Below are 16244 nucleotides of genomic sequence, written 5' to 3'. Positions count from 1 at the left end.
GGCTGGGGTGGGTGTTTAATGTGTTGTCACATGAGCCTGGCTGGCAAATTTTAGCCCAGGTGGCCAGTCTCGAGTCAGCAGCCTATTAGGAACATTTTAAAGGGAAAAAAATTCAGGTGGACCAGTGATCCAGCCCAAGGTAACCCACTATGGAATAGACTCCCCTGCCAGGCCAGCCCAGTCAGCCCCTGGTCACATACAGGGTGGAGGTTGAAAGCGTAATCATGTTAAATGATTGGTATGTACTGAATTTGGGAATATTTAGTTAAAGAGTATAGTATAGTGCTGGTACCTAACTTTGGTTTAGGTGTTTTAGGAATAGGTGTAGTAATACTTATTAATATTATTATGTATGCTGTGCAGAATATGTGTTTGTTTCACATTTGGCCATGAAATTTGGCACACGCCGGTGGAATTTGACCTTCACTGTTACTAATCCTATGCCAACCACAGCACCCAGCAGAATGAATGGACTGTCGTCAAACCAGTTCAGTTCATAGACTATAAATTCAGTAAAATGCGAGTCTACAAATACAGTGCAGAATGGAATTCAGACTTATGGTGAAGCCTCATAGCTGTGCGCATGTTATTTTTGAGAAAGCATTTAATTGGAATGAAATTCTGACTTAAGTTGGGAGCAAATGCATAAAGGCTAACTATGTAGGGAAGCCTAGTAATGACACAAAGATGCACTAAAATATACATACAGATGTTCTCATGAAGTACCAAGAGGATTGTGTGGCCATAGGAAGACACCCAGACATGATCATACACTAGGATGTAAGAGTGGGAAGTAGGTCAGCATCCAAGACGATGAACCTAGGTAAAAGTATAGGGCCAGAATGTAATGCCGATTCATGACAAATTTTGCGTAAACCCACCAGTGAACACAAAAACATTTAATTAATCTTCAAGGGCAAAGGACACGTTTGTTTTGCGTCCTTTAATCAGGCCCATAATGTCAGGTATGAAAAATACAGTCTACAAAATATAACATAGAATAGCAATAACATCCCACTTATTCCACTCTACGGAATTAATTATGTCTGTCCTTTAAGAAACACAAAGTCTGCAGATTTCTTTAAATTAGTAATTTATTTGGTGTACTTACAAATCTTTAAGTTATTGTACTGGGAAATCAGATGGTAAAAACATTAATCCGTTGTTACATTACACACTGTTATCTTCCTATCCCATGTGATGTTGAAAATATTCAATATAAAATAAAATATTTTTATTGCATCCATTCTTCTTGTAATATTCCCCACCATCTGTTTTGAGACAGCTACTTCTGTGCAGTTCATTTCTTAAGCATGTAGTTGGCTATAGACTTGTAGAATGATTTTTAGAGAAGCCTTTAAATCAGTTGCTGAGCCAAATGGCGGATGACAAAGTCACTTTAGAGCACAATTTGTTCTTCTCTCTGTCTGAGACTGTCTCTGGGGAACAGAGCCCAGAAAACTTTTCACCAAAGGAAGCGACCTGGCAGCCAAGCTGATCTCACCTCATGCCACACGGCCTCATCAATCTTTTGCTTCATCTCAGGATTTTTCTGCAAAATTAGGATTTTTACAATTTCTTGGTGCTCAGAGTCAGCTCACAGGGGAGTGTTCACTAAAATAACATCTTAAATACTACCTTGGTTGATTGACTTCACTGACAATGTGGGTTTCAGTGGAAATATTTCTCTGCACAATCTCTCTGCTTAAAAGTAAAGTTAGAAAAGAGAAATAGATACTGTTCAGTATTGAAATAGTTTTACAGAAATGCACTCTGGTTGGTTTTATTCTATATGGTATTTTTCCCCAACAATGTTGTTGTTTAACCCTAAGGGCACATGCAGGCTAGCAAACGTTGCTCAATGCTGCTAGTCCAAAAAATGATGCATGTGAATGGGGATGTACACACACACTTTTTGACAAGTGTCTGCTTTGCATAAATTTTAACATTGCCTGCCACATCCATAACCGTTAACAATGGGTACAATATAAAGCAGTTTTTTGGGAGTGCTCGCTAAGTGGCTTATGGTAAGTTAAACGTAACTGCTTTTGTCAGTGTATAATATACTTTCTTATATCTAAGTATTCGCACAAACCATTAATTTCAGAATTAGTGCGTTGTACGTTTGCCCAGAAGTATAAAAGCGTATTATGCACTAATAACAGAATTTGCGTTCAACTTAACCTAAGTATACAATGCACTATGTTGTAGGGAAACTTTGAAGGGCGCTACGACTGAAATAGCCTAGGGCAGCCGGAACCCTTAATCGGGCCCTGAACAAGACCCTTGCATATGTGGGGCTGCATAAATTTGTGCACAAAACGTAACTGTTTCAAATAGGTCTCCCACTAAGTTAGCTGGCATGAAAAATATAATGTACTACTGAGCAGTAAGTTATTTAATTTGCCAGTTAGATATTTAAACTGCATTAAGTTATCAGGAAAAAAACTTCCTTACTCAAGTACTCTCTTCTAGGATTTATTATGAAAAAGCCAAACTGACAATGTATATTTTTCCTAAAGTAAAAAAAAAGTTCTGCTTACACAATAAGATTACAATGACTGTAAAGCAAATAAAGCATGACTTTAATTATACTTACATAAAATTGATAACAGATTGACAACTACTTAAGTTTACTTTTCTGGTGCCTACTTGGGGTGCTCAAAATAGGTTATCTTGTCTTCTGTGTGCTCATTAGGTTTAGACCTCGTCACAGATCACAGGAATCATTAGATCCCTCGACTAATGGTCCATTTTAATGGGTACAGATATATCCCCCATCGTTCCAGAAATAAATTCTCTTGCTGATGAAACCTTTCTTGTGTGCTATTAGTTCGTGTTTACAGGTGTGTTTACACTTAACTATTGTCTGATTTGAGCACCTCTCCCCGAAACCTCTATCGTTTAGCTATTAAATTCTGCTCTATAATCCTCATATTACCTTCTCTCCGTTTATGAGAAAGTATCTGCTTTAATAAAGTGAAACCTTAGAAATTATGTCAGATATAATTATCCTTTTCGATAAGCATGTGTTCACTAATTACGCTTAGCCCTGGGATTTACAGCGCGCTAGTCACTTACAGAAGGACACAATAAATCTTCAGCAATACACACAGAATTACCACACGTTACTTCGTATAATTAACATCATAAACAAATGGGGTATCTTTATTACTTTGAATGGTGAAATGGAAGACGGTAGACAACTAGTATTGCTGGAATGGCACCTATTATTCTGAGTTAAAGAAAAGCAGGCTTTTAATTGGGATGCTCTTTCGGCAGTGCTTGGCTTACACATTGGCAACTTTCCCGAAAAAAAAAAAGAAAATAGTGCTGATTACAATAATTTGATTTCATGCAACCTAAGAGTATAAGACAAAATGTTCTTGTCCAAGGCAAATGCTTAAGCAATCATTAAGCGTTTGCATCTTTGACCTCAATGCCATGGCAAAGGCACAGATCTCAGTAGTGTTGTTATATTATTATTTACTTTATATATGTAACTCAATATTTAAAGTGGAGCTGAACTAGTTTTCTGAAAATGTTCTAAAATTAAGAAGAAGTAAACTATTGTGGACCAAAGATTTTAATAATGGTCCCAAGAAGGGAATTTTTCACATGTTCCACAGTAGTGTTTGCCATGACGTTGTGGACAGTCTTCTCCTTCGCACTCCTGGCCACAACTCTTCTCTCTGACCTTTCAGCAGGATGCGCTTCATTGTAAGTTATGTCAATGCAACTGGGACTGTTTAGGTTTAAAAGGTCAACCGTGTAAATACTGGTGCGTGAATTAGACAAAAAGTATTATTGCACTGCAATTAGTTTACATTCATGCTGCATGAATGAATGGTAAAAACTGCAGTCATGAATCAGAGGTGGAACTAGTGGGTTGTGGGCCCTTACCCCCCTTGCCTACCTCACACACACAAACGCACACATGGACGCACACAAAAACACATAGTATCTTTTTGCTTTGTTCACTTCAAATTTCAAGTATAAGAAATATAAATATATAACATGTGCCCCTTCTGTTTCACACTGTGCTCCTTCTACATCACACTGTGTACCTTTTGCATCACACTGTATCCCTTCTGTATTACGCTGTGCCCCTGGCCCCATTCTGTTTCACACTGTGCCCCCCCTTTTGTATCACACTGTGCCCTTTTCTGTATCATACTGTGCCCCTCTTTTGTGCCACACTGTGCCCCCCTTCTGTACCATACTGTGCCCTCATTCTGTACACTGTGCCCTCTTCTGTACCATACTGTGCCCCCCTTCCTTATCACACTGTGTCCCTGGCCCTCTTCTGTATCACACTATGCTCCCATTCTGTACCATACTATGCCCCCATTCTGTACTATGTGCCCTCTTTTATATGATACTGTGCCCTCCTTCCTTATCACACTGTGCCCCGTTCTGTACCACACTGTGCCCCCCTTCTGTATCACACTGTCGCCCTCTTCTGTACCATACTGTGCCCACCTTCTGTACACTGTGCCCTCTTTTATACTATACTGTGTCCTCCTTCTGTATCACACTGTGTCCCGTTCTGTACCCTAATGGGCTCCCCTTCTATATCACACTGTGCCCCAACTGCCTCTGTTCCTTTATTTACCTTTCACTTGGCCTTCTTTCTTTTCTTTCTCTTCTGTCTCCTGTCTTCATGCTTGTGGCTCCTCTCTGTGTAACTCCTCACTGACAATGCCGGACACAATGAAGTGATGGCATCATGTAGGAAGGAGTGAGCAGGGAGGAGGATGCCAGGATTGGTAAGTATATGCCGTGCACCGGCCGCAGCGCCGGTAGTTACGCCAGTGGGCTGAATGTTAAAAATGAAATTTAAGGGCAAGCAAACAAAACCAAACATAGAAGATTCTCAGCACATACCCATTTCAGTACTGCGCATGGGTGCCAATAATGCTGAGATATATGCTGATTTTGCTGCATGTTACACTTACGACTCCTTATACTTGGCAAGGTGGAACAGGAGAAGGAAGGGGCGGGCTATCACAGTTCGAATGCACCAAGGGGTGAATGTATATAAGTCCGTTTTCTTCAACTCGCTGGAAATCGGCGACTTTGCAGCTAAAATTTAAAGCGGCGATGGCTTGTAAACGCAAACTTGCCTTTACAAGCCATCGCCGCTTTAAATTTTAGCTGCAAAGTCGCCGATTTCCGGCGAGTTGAAAAACCCGGACTTTCATACATTTACCCCCAAATGTGTGTTCTAATAACTGAGACTGAAGTGGACTTGGACGTAGATGCAGATACACCTGTTAGGGGCTGTAATGATAATGATAATGACAATCAGCAGCCCTTGATGGTAGTCATATTTCCGACGGTCCCCATGTCGATGGAAAGAATGCTGACACGAAAATCCAGACACTATAAATACTGACATGGAGAAAATATCTAGCAGTGTAAATACAGACATGGAGAAAATCTCAACAAGCTAAATATCTACATGGTAAAAATACTTACAAGGATAAAATACAGACAAAGTGATTAATGATAGTGAAAATGCGACAGACAATCTGCCGGCTATTAGATTTTCATTCTGCGCCACGTTGTTTCTGTAGTCAGAAGCTGTCGCGACGTCTCGGGAACCCGTTCTTTGTTTTGCCAATCATGCTCTGGCTGGATTATTTTGAGGATCAAGCAGCCAGATAGATATATTTTTTTCACCTATTGGAATATTTGAGATTTTTTATTTTTAAACTTCGCTCACTTTGGATTAAAAGCTTATAAGACTGGATCGTAAAGAGGAAAAGAAGAACAGGGTTGGTAAGTAAGATTGGGGCTTTTTTATTTTTTAACAAAATATTGTGGTTGTAACGAGGAGTGTGTTTTATTTACATTTTACATTGGTGCACTACAGGACACAGCAGGATCTAGGTGTCAGGGCATGTTAGCATTTGTAGTTCACCAGGTGCAAACAAGCCCTGGCAGTCATGGGTATTCTGGTGCTTGTAGTATTACAAGCACCAGCATGGCAGCCTGGGCATGCTGGGACCTGTAGTTCACATATTTAAAATAGTGTTACATTCACTTCTTTCTTCTTTTTTTTTTTACACATTCATTACCCCACACCCACCGTCCAGGGGTGTGGGAAATCCCTAGTGATGTCAGCATGGGTTGTGCATTAGTTTTTATGGACCACAACTCCCTAGGGAATCCAACCCTGTGCTGACCAGCCTTGGTCTGGTTATCATCATGGCAGTGGGACCCCCTGCTGCGGGTTCCCCTGCTATAGTGCCACCACTAAGCATAGGGCTGGTCGGAAGAGAATCGGGGGGTCCCCACGCTGTTTGTTCCCCAACTTTCTTCCAGCCAGCCCTATGCTGGCAGCACTAGGGTTAATATAAGTTTGGCGGAGGGGGCGTTTTTTTTTTTTTACGTTTGTTCATTTTTATCACTGTTTATTGCCGGCGTGTACAGCCGTCGGACCTGCTCGCATTGCCTTTTTAATTCCGGCAGTATAACTGTCGGCACTTTCACTTTTGGCATTTTGTCCGTGACGGTATTTTCACCATGTAGGTATTTAGCCTGTGGTGATTTTCTCCATGTCGATATTTACACTGTTAGGTATTTTCTCCATGTCAGTATTTACAGTGTCTGGATTTTCATGCTGGTATTATTTCCGTCGGTATCGTGACCAGCGGAAATCAGTACACAATCCGCAGCCCTAGCTTACCGCTGCGTATAGACTAATTGCGGGTTGGGGGTCTATATTTTAAACTAGTCTTTAGGAAGGGATCTGTCTTGCACATTAGCCACTAGGAGTACCAACCTTTTGTCAAATGAAAAAAAATTGCCATTTTCATGTTGTCACTTTAAACAACACATCCAAAATAATATTGTGTGGTAGATTCCCTTTAAGTGATCTAAAGAAATGCAAGTGAAAAGACATCTCAAATGATGCTAACAACAATATGAACTGCTCTTCATGACAGTACAGCAGAGCTGCTATACGAGATCTGAGATGTGATCTGAGTCTGAGATGGTACACTGGAATATTAAGCTACTTTCCAGTTTTATTGAGGCTTGCTTGCCAGTGTTCCCAAGCTTTATGCATTTTAAAGTCTGTGATGCTTAAGATAAAATGTTTTATTTATGCCAGTTAACGTCTCTAAAGCAGCAGGAAAACATTTAATAATCTTGTTTGGCAGCTCATTTGCAAATCTACTGACTAAACTCAAATAAATAATATATCTACTGACAAATAAGGGGAGACTGTGTGGGATGGAATAATATTTCCTATTTTATTTAATACAAAGTTCATAATGTATTCTGCCCACACGTTCTGCACTACTTTTCATTGGGGAAGAGTTTCTCATATATGATGAATTAAGCCCCAGTGGCCTGTAGGGCTCTCATTAATCTGGAGTCTGTCATTATTAAGCATTATGGACCTCTATTGACCTCTATGGACCAATACCATTAGGTGAACCTTGGCAGTTACCTAGGGCGCCAATGGTTAGGGGGTGCCTAGAGAACTGAATGAGAGACATTGGTGGAGTTTCAAGTCGACGCGTGATGTCACCGGAACGTTCGCGGCGATGTTATGGTTGAAATCTCAAATCACTTTTCATAAAGGTGCAAAGTAAAATGAGCGGAGATTCTTACAATAATTCCCGGCAAAGTGCACAGCGCCATGTACGTGCACCACATCGCCGCCAAATGAATCTCTTCCATGATGTCACTTATTCAATGAGTGGCTGAAAATTTAATTCTTCTTCTTTTTATTAAATACAAAGGCTTTTAACAAACAAATGAAATCATTGACATTTCTGAATTCTTCAGAGATTATTGTATCCTCTCTCTGGTATGTATTCCCCAGCCACAAAAATGAATGAATCTTTCTACATTCCTTAGTAAAACCTATAAAATAGCATTCAGAGAAGGAAATATGATTATGAAAACTAAGGATAAATAAAATATTGATAATGACACATACATTCAGATCAAATATTTTTGCATACCATCCAGAGAACTCTGGAAAAAACATACAATTTATATACATTACAAACACTTCTATAAGATCTCATACACATGGGCAGTAAAAACACAGAGGTCTTAAAAGGACAAAAGAGTGCTCAAAGCATGTTCACAAAGCCTCCCTGCAGCATATTGTACTATGTATTGTACCGAGCATTAAAGCTGCAGGCAATGTTTAACTTGATGCAAAGCAAATTGACATTTCTCAGTGAAGTGTGTGCAAACAGGTCTATTTGCATACACAATTTTTTTGGACTACTGCTATTAAAACTACAAAAATACATGTTGAAGGATAGATTTTCGTGCCTGTGTATACAAATACATAAGGAGCCTGATTCCTAGAGGCAGGCAAAACAAATGTATTGTAAATTTGGCATACGCAGTGGATGTAAACATAAGTCTGTTGATGAATATGGATCTAGCTCTGCTTTTACAAACAAGACACTTCAGGATACGTCCAATACATATATGGAATAGAAAGTCCCAAAAGAATGCACAGAAATAAAACAATTTAATTAATGTCACCTGTTAATAATATAGGGCCTGATTCATTAAGGAACTTAGGAAAGAATTTGAGTAAGTTTTTTTACCTAAGTTTTCTGGACAAAACCATGTTACAATGCAAGGGGTGTAAATTAGTTTATTATTTTGCACATAAGTTAAATACTGGTTGTTTTGTCATGTAGCACACAAATATTGTACTTGATAGCTTATTTGTACATTGAAATTTAATGTTGATATTTGTTTACTGCATGAAAAAACACCCAGTATTTAACTTATGTGCAAAATAATAAACTAATTTACACCCCTTGCATTGCAAAATGTTTTTTTCCAGAAAACTTAAGTAAGAAAATTTGCTCAAATTCTTGTCTAAGTTGCTTAATGAATCAGGCCCATAAGCATTAATGACAATTTTTTTTAAAAATAAAATAGTTTTTTCAGCATTCCATATAATACAATTATTAGGGGCGTATTCAATTGTCAGCGTTAATGCTGCAAAACGAGAGCTCTAAAAATCTTACCGTTAATACGGTAATTACTCGCGGAATTTCAGCTCGCAGCTCCCTATTAACGGTTTTTGCGCGCAATATTACCGTATAAACGGTAATATTTTTCGAGCTCTCGTTTTGCAGCGTTAACGCTAACAATTGAATACGCCCCTTAGAATGTTATTAGAATGTTAGTAATGCCTACAGTATGCAAAATGCATTTTTACAGTTGTTCCTGATTGCAAACACATGTTCTAGCTTTCATAGGTGACTGTCACTTGTAATCGGCACTTACACCAGATCTGGTGTAAGTGATACAGCAGAAAAACACTTATCTTTTAGATGACCAAAGCCTGAATCGACTGCTGCTGCGTGCACTTACTGTACATTGACTATATGCATCTATCCAGTCCCCTCCCCGTTCCAATGTTGAAAGCGTAGGCTGTAGGAAGGGTCCTTTGTGCTCGCAGATGAAGTTTACGTAAAATACACCCCGTTTTGGAATTTTCATGTCTTAATTAGGGGCACTGAGTTTTGATTTCAGAGGGTTCTGAAAAATACTAATTGCAAATTCATAGTCAACATTCTTGACATAGACACAATTAGACATAGTTTGAATAATGGCATAGTAGGGGGAAAAACTTTATAACCTTTGAATAAACATTAATTAAACTGAAAGAAATAACAAGGGTTGCAAACATTTATAGCTTACATAAAACATTTACAAAGCTGTAAAAGTGCAGGAACACAGCACAAATAACGTTTTGTGAATCGGTTTTATCCCCTCCCCCTGAAGAGCACCGCCCTAGGCATAAGCCTAAGTTGGACAATATGATAAACACTTTACTGTACATCAGGCTTTCTGCAGCTGATGCAGAGTGGGATGTACATCAGTCGTGTATATGAGCCTGTTATGAGGCATATTAATTACACCTGCTACAGAGCTGGTGCAAATACACTCTGATAATGGTGACAAATGCCACCATGACCTCATCTCTTTTGATTGGATGATTGTCAAAGAACCTCCACAGCTGACAGAGGACATCTTGGCCGTGGCTATGGCAGTAAGAAACCGTCATCCCCAGCGCTAGAACCTCTTACAACATTGTCATTCCTGGGAGCATATCTACAGGTCATGTGTAATATCCTTTTTGGGATGCAAGATGCATAGTTGATACCCCACTATCGGCTACCACCTCATGGTACCATGGATACTCTACACATTTTTCAGAGTGACCTAGAGCCCATGATCGGCATCCACACAACAATATCAACACTGATTAAATTGCTGACCGTGTGACATTTTTGTGTGTTGCCTCAAGAATGTCCCAGACTTCTTTGTTATGTTCTCAAATGGGTGCTGTGAGCATTAATTTTGTGCAGCACCCAGTTTATAAATATGCCATAGGATAAGGAATCGATTGTGCACATAAAACAGCAGTTTTACCAACTTGCTTGTTTTCTGCACGTAATATGGGCAGTAGATGGATCTCATGTAGCCTTGAAACTATCTGGAAGAAATGAATGCATTTGTAGAAGTCAGAAACATTTCCATTAAATCAATATTCAGGCTGTATGGGATGTATCTCTCCAAATTCTGAGTCTGGTAGCAAAATCGCAAGGGAGTTCCCATGATTTCTTTGTTGTGTGGTGGTCAAGCCTATAATATAAATTATCACAGAGGCAAGCTAGGTATGCGTGGCTCTTAGATAATGATGTATATTGCTATACATTGTATACAAATGATTTGGCCCATGTTATTATTATTAGCCAGACAGCACTATAGTTGCCACAATGATCCATGTCTGTTTACATGATATAGCTGTGCACAGAAACTTTCCTGAATATTGTTAGAAATATTCTGCACATCTGTCGATATACACATTTGTGAAAAATTAAACTATCTGTTTGATTCCAACATTTTTACATGCATCTTAGTATCCCAATTTCTAATGGTTTTTTTTCATTACTTGTTGGAGACAGTGATTACCCTTTCCATCCTCAGATCTTCACTCCTAGATTACAACCAGACACAGAGCAAGAAATAGCATAGAATGCTGCAGTTTCCTCCACCAGGTCGTTCATGGAATGGACTTTTGGAGTTCTAAAATCCCAATTCCATTGTGTAGACTGATCTGAAGTAGCCCTTTTATATGTGCTGTATGTTGTGTGTTATCATTTATAATATCTCTATTAGAAGTAAGGTGCCTTTGGAGGAGGAGGTAGAGGTCCTAGAATTATGGCCCTTTCCAGGAATATGTCCTTCTACAATACTTTAGTGGTAACGGTCATATAATAATACATATTTTATATATTAATTAATGCATCTTATTCAATGGTATTTTGCCATAAGCAAAATAGTAGCAATATAATATTTTATGACACAATTGTTTAGACATGCTGCATAAAAATTTTACACACATATCTAGATGACATTTTAGGGCAGATGTTAGTCTTGGATTATAAATTGTTGCTAGACTCAACACACCTTTCTACATGCAGCATATCTAATATACATCCAAGACATGTAGGTCCTGATTAATTAACAAACACAAAATGAACATAATATGCATTTTTTATAAAAGCACATACATTGGGTATGCGCACGTCCGTATTCAACAAGGAGCGAATCTGAAGATGCATCTGTTGATGAATACGGGTCTAGGTACACTCTGCTATAGCAGACAAGACACTGCAGTATACATTCCATACATATGTGGAATAGAAAGTCATGAAATAACGCACAGAAAAAAACTATTCAAATAATATCACCTTTTAATCAATTAGTCATTAATGACAAAAAATAAAATACATTTATTAGGATGTTCTTAATGTCTACTGTACATAAAATTTGTTTTTACAGTTGCTCAGATTGCAAACACATGTTGTAGCATGCGTACAGAGTCATCATCACTAGTAATCCGCACTTACACCAGGGGGTAAATGTATCAAGCTGAGAGTTTTCCGGCGGGTTTGAAAAGTGGAGATGTTGCCTATAGCAACCAATCAGATTCTAGCTATAATTTTGTAGAATGTACTAAATAAATGATAGCTAGAATCTGATTGGTTTTTCAAACCCGCCGGAAAACTCTCAGCTTGATACATTTACCCCCAGTTCTGTAACTGCTGCAAGACCTTACACTAGACCTGTAGTGGACTGAAAATCGCGTACCTTTGGAATGCCCAAAACTTTAATCAGATGCTGCTGCGTGCAATCGAGCTAGGCACACCCTTACTGTACATAGATTACGTGCATACACGCATTCCCATCCCCGTTCCATACCTATTATATTAGGCTGTAGGAAGGGTCCTTTGCGCTCAAAGATGAATTGGATGTTGCTGTATTCTATGTCGTATAGTCCGGTTCTGGTCAATCGCAGAGTAATTGCGCGCATTATACGCAACGTATTGCCATAATTAATAACAACTATTTATTATTTGCTATAAGTGGTTCACTAAGTATGCTTAATATAACTAGACAAGAAGGTTGTCTAACATAATGTATAATTTATTAATAATAAATTTCAAAAATATATGTTTCATTTATCCTTTTAAAATTTTGTTCTCCCAGGGCCAATGTTGGTATCGACTCTCCACACCTGGCTCCAAGCGGCCCAAGCACTGGAGTCTGTAGGAGCAGAGGTAGATATTGAGGCCTCTGTTCCTTTAGGTTTAGGTTCCCCGGAGCATGTACTAGCCTGACTCTGGCACCTCAGGGAACAGGTGGGCAAGACTTGCTGCAAGAGGTTTGCCTACATCATTAGTAGCTAAGCACATTACTAAGTGCAAAGTGCTAACATATGCTAAAGTATATTAATATGACTTTTTTCTGGTCAGTCATTTTAAATCGGGGATTTAGGCAAACCGAGGTGGAGCATCAGCATGCTTACATTCACAAGGACAGCCCTCGTAAGCCAAACAGCTTAGCGATTGTTGAAATCCTTAATTCGGTTGCAAACATGAGGGCAGCCTGTTTCACTTATGAGGAGCTCCTGCTCCTCACTGAAACAATGGATAAGCATGGTATGGCTGACTCAATCCAGCAGAAAAGGGCAGCTTACACTGCCATTAAGCCCAGGAGGGGGCTGCAGAGGCTCCATTGAGCAATTTGAACACCAATGAAGAGATCTGTGGGGAATGCAGGCTGAGCTATTGGAGAAGCTCCACCGAAAGATAAGATGGAGTAAGTTAGTAATTTTTGTAATACATTATTTCTCAATAACACTTTGGTATATGGTAGAGTTGGCTGAAAAACATAATTGCTCTAATTGTGTGGTTTCATTTCACTCTCATAGTCTCTCTATTATTGTTATGTCAAAGTTACAGGGCTACATCTGTAATCCTATCTAATATTTTACAGAAATTATTTTACTATATATATATATATATATATATATATATATATATATATATATATATTAAGATTATTATTTTTGTGAAATGGAGTATAGCCACCCATTGTCAAAGTGACCTCCACATTTAATGTATGTTACATAAAAGAACTCCCACAATGTGATTTATTAAAGCAGTCCATTATATCTGGTTGTCCTTCAACCAACAAAAAACATATAACTCTATTGGACATAAATGTGCATTAGAGCTGTGTGGTCTTTATTTTCCAAGATAACGATTTACCTAATGTATTGGTTTATGTGTAGGTGTAACTTCATACAGTGTGTTGGTATTTGCATTAATAGAGTTGTATTGTCTTATGCTTTTACCTACCCCCAATCTGTATTTGTTTACGTAAATAAATGTGTTAGACTTGAAATTGTTAGAAAAGTGCCCTACTGTGGCATTGTGTAAGAGACAAAAATAAGACCCAAAGATGCTATGCCCACCTACCAAACCCCATTTAGCAAAATCCCGCAGGCATCGGCAAAGTTGCCTTTTCCATAATATTCTGCAATATTTTGAGCTAATGGAGAATCCTATTTAAATAATTATATTACCAATTACATGAATATTAATTTATATATTTATTTCCGATAAATTACTTTTTTTTTTATTGCATCTGTATGTTTCTTTGTTAACAATTCATATTGTTTATTGGAAATTAATTTAGTGTTCTGAAATATATATCTTTATTATATTTGCTTTACAGTTTTATATGAGAGTAGTTTAATAACATGGCACAACATAATCATTGCAGGATTTTTAATACTGTAACTTGAAAATAAGCTTTACATATTAGTATTTAATTAGTCTATAATAAATATTTTACATTTAAAACTAGTTATGGTGTCATAAAACTTTATGAAGTGTTTTTTTTTATATACTTCAGCACTTGTGTAGGGCTTTTATAAACCAATAAAGTAGTAATGGAGATGTATAAGTGCACCATAAATCCCCACTGTTAAGGTAAAGGGGTTAATATAGTGTAATGGATAATGGAGAGGAGTGTTAATAAGGCGAATTAAGGCGATTTGTATTCTCCTTTGGCTGAAGCGTGAAATACGCTTTTTCGCAAATGTTGGGTTTATGCTACCAATGGCAATTCCAATTTCCACTGTATGCTTGTGCTCTGAATGGGGGTGGAATCACAATCGTTCTACCAGTGGTAGTCACCTTAACGATGTTGTAAACACTGACAGTGTTTACAACGACCTAACTAATCCAAATGAAAAGACAGCGACATGTTAAAAACACTGATTTACGTATACACAGACTCAGCCCAGTTCCGATGTGAGGAGACCCCGACAATTTAAAATGACGTTGGTTTGAACCGCGACTTGAATATTTAAAGCGGCAATGCAACGGACTCCGCATACGATCATGTAAGTATGAACTTTACCTACCAGAATTAGGGTTAGGGTTAGGGTTAGGATTAGGATTAGGTTTAGGGTACTTACATTACATGATCGTACACCAGGTCTGTTGCCACTTTAAATATTCAAGTTGCGGTTCAAAGTGACGTAATTTTAAATTGCCGGAGTCTCCTCACATCGGAACTGAGCTGAGTACACGTAACTCAGTATTTTTAAGACGTCCCTGTCTTTACATTCGGATTATTTAGGTAGCTGTAAACACTGTTGGTGTTCACAGCATCGTTAACACGTACTATACCCAGTTCTACACCTTGTGTAAATGTGGCCCATATGAAGTCAATGTGGAGCTGACTTTGTGTAAGTTATTAAGTCTATTGAAGTCCACTCCAGGTATTGTCTCTGAGTGATGTGTACTATGCCCCTAGTATGACATTATACTTTAAATCCCTACTAGGGTCAGCTTTCAATTTAGCAAAGAACTATACTTACATGTTCTTGTTTTTTTTTAATAAATATAACTCTGGAATTCCTATATCTGGGACCCGCAGAGCTACAGCTGAATGCACCCTGCCTCTGTCACTCACTTATTGTTGCACCTTACAGGAGATTTCTATCAGTCAATGTTAACGCTGGCCTTCCCAGGGTGCGGAGTCTAACGGACCCCCCTGTCTTCACCAAGAACCGCGGCACAGCGGGATGGATTTTGCTGCAGAAGGCCCGCAGGTCGCGGCCCTTTGGTTAGCCCACTGCCATGACAGGTGATAGACGGTTGGTAGAAGACCAAATGCTGGACCAGGAAGAGCAGCGGTAGTGTAGTACAGTATGGCGAGCAGAATTAGTTAGCTGAAGCAATACAGCATACAAAGAGGAATCCTAAGCCATAATCAGTGAAATACCGGATCGGATAAACTGAAGAAATGCCGCACACAGAAGAGTCCGAAATCATAATCAAAAGCATACCGGGTCGGATACACTGGAGCACAGACAGCGGTGTGGTCAGTATGGATAGCCGGGTCAGATACCTAGATAAGGAAATACATAAATCAATGACAGATTAAACTAAACAAGGCAGATTATAGAACAACCCCCACCCCCATTAAACAGTAAAAATAAAAATGTTACAGAGTTGAAGTATGAAAAGATTTGTCCACACAGCCCTTTTAACACCCAGGGGGTATATTTACTAAACTGCGTGTTTGCAAAAGTGTAGATGTTGCCTATAGCAACCAATCAGATTCTAGCTGTCATTTTGTAGAATGCACTAAATAAATGATAACTAGAATCTGATTGGTTGCTATAGACAACATCTCCGCTTTTTCTAAACTGCAGTTTAGTAAATATACCCCCCAGTGTGCTACTAGGGCAAGTAGGAGATTTAAAGGTTGGACATGATGTCATGGGTGTTGAATGCATGTGAGTGGTGAGTGTGTTGGAAACCAGTCATGTGCCTTCTGACACTTGAGTGATTCCTTACATTTCCAATATGTTC

This window comes from Mixophyes fleayi, chromosome 8, assembly GCF_038048845.1.
Source record: "Mixophyes fleayi isolate aMixFle1 chromosome 8, aMixFle1.hap1, whole genome shotgun sequence".
Lineage (NCBI taxonomy): Eukaryota > Metazoa > Chordata > Amphibia > Anura > Limnodynastidae > Mixophyes > Mixophyes fleayi.
The sequence above is the reverse complement of the archived record's forward strand: the minus strand, read 5'-3'. Positions refer to the sequence as shown.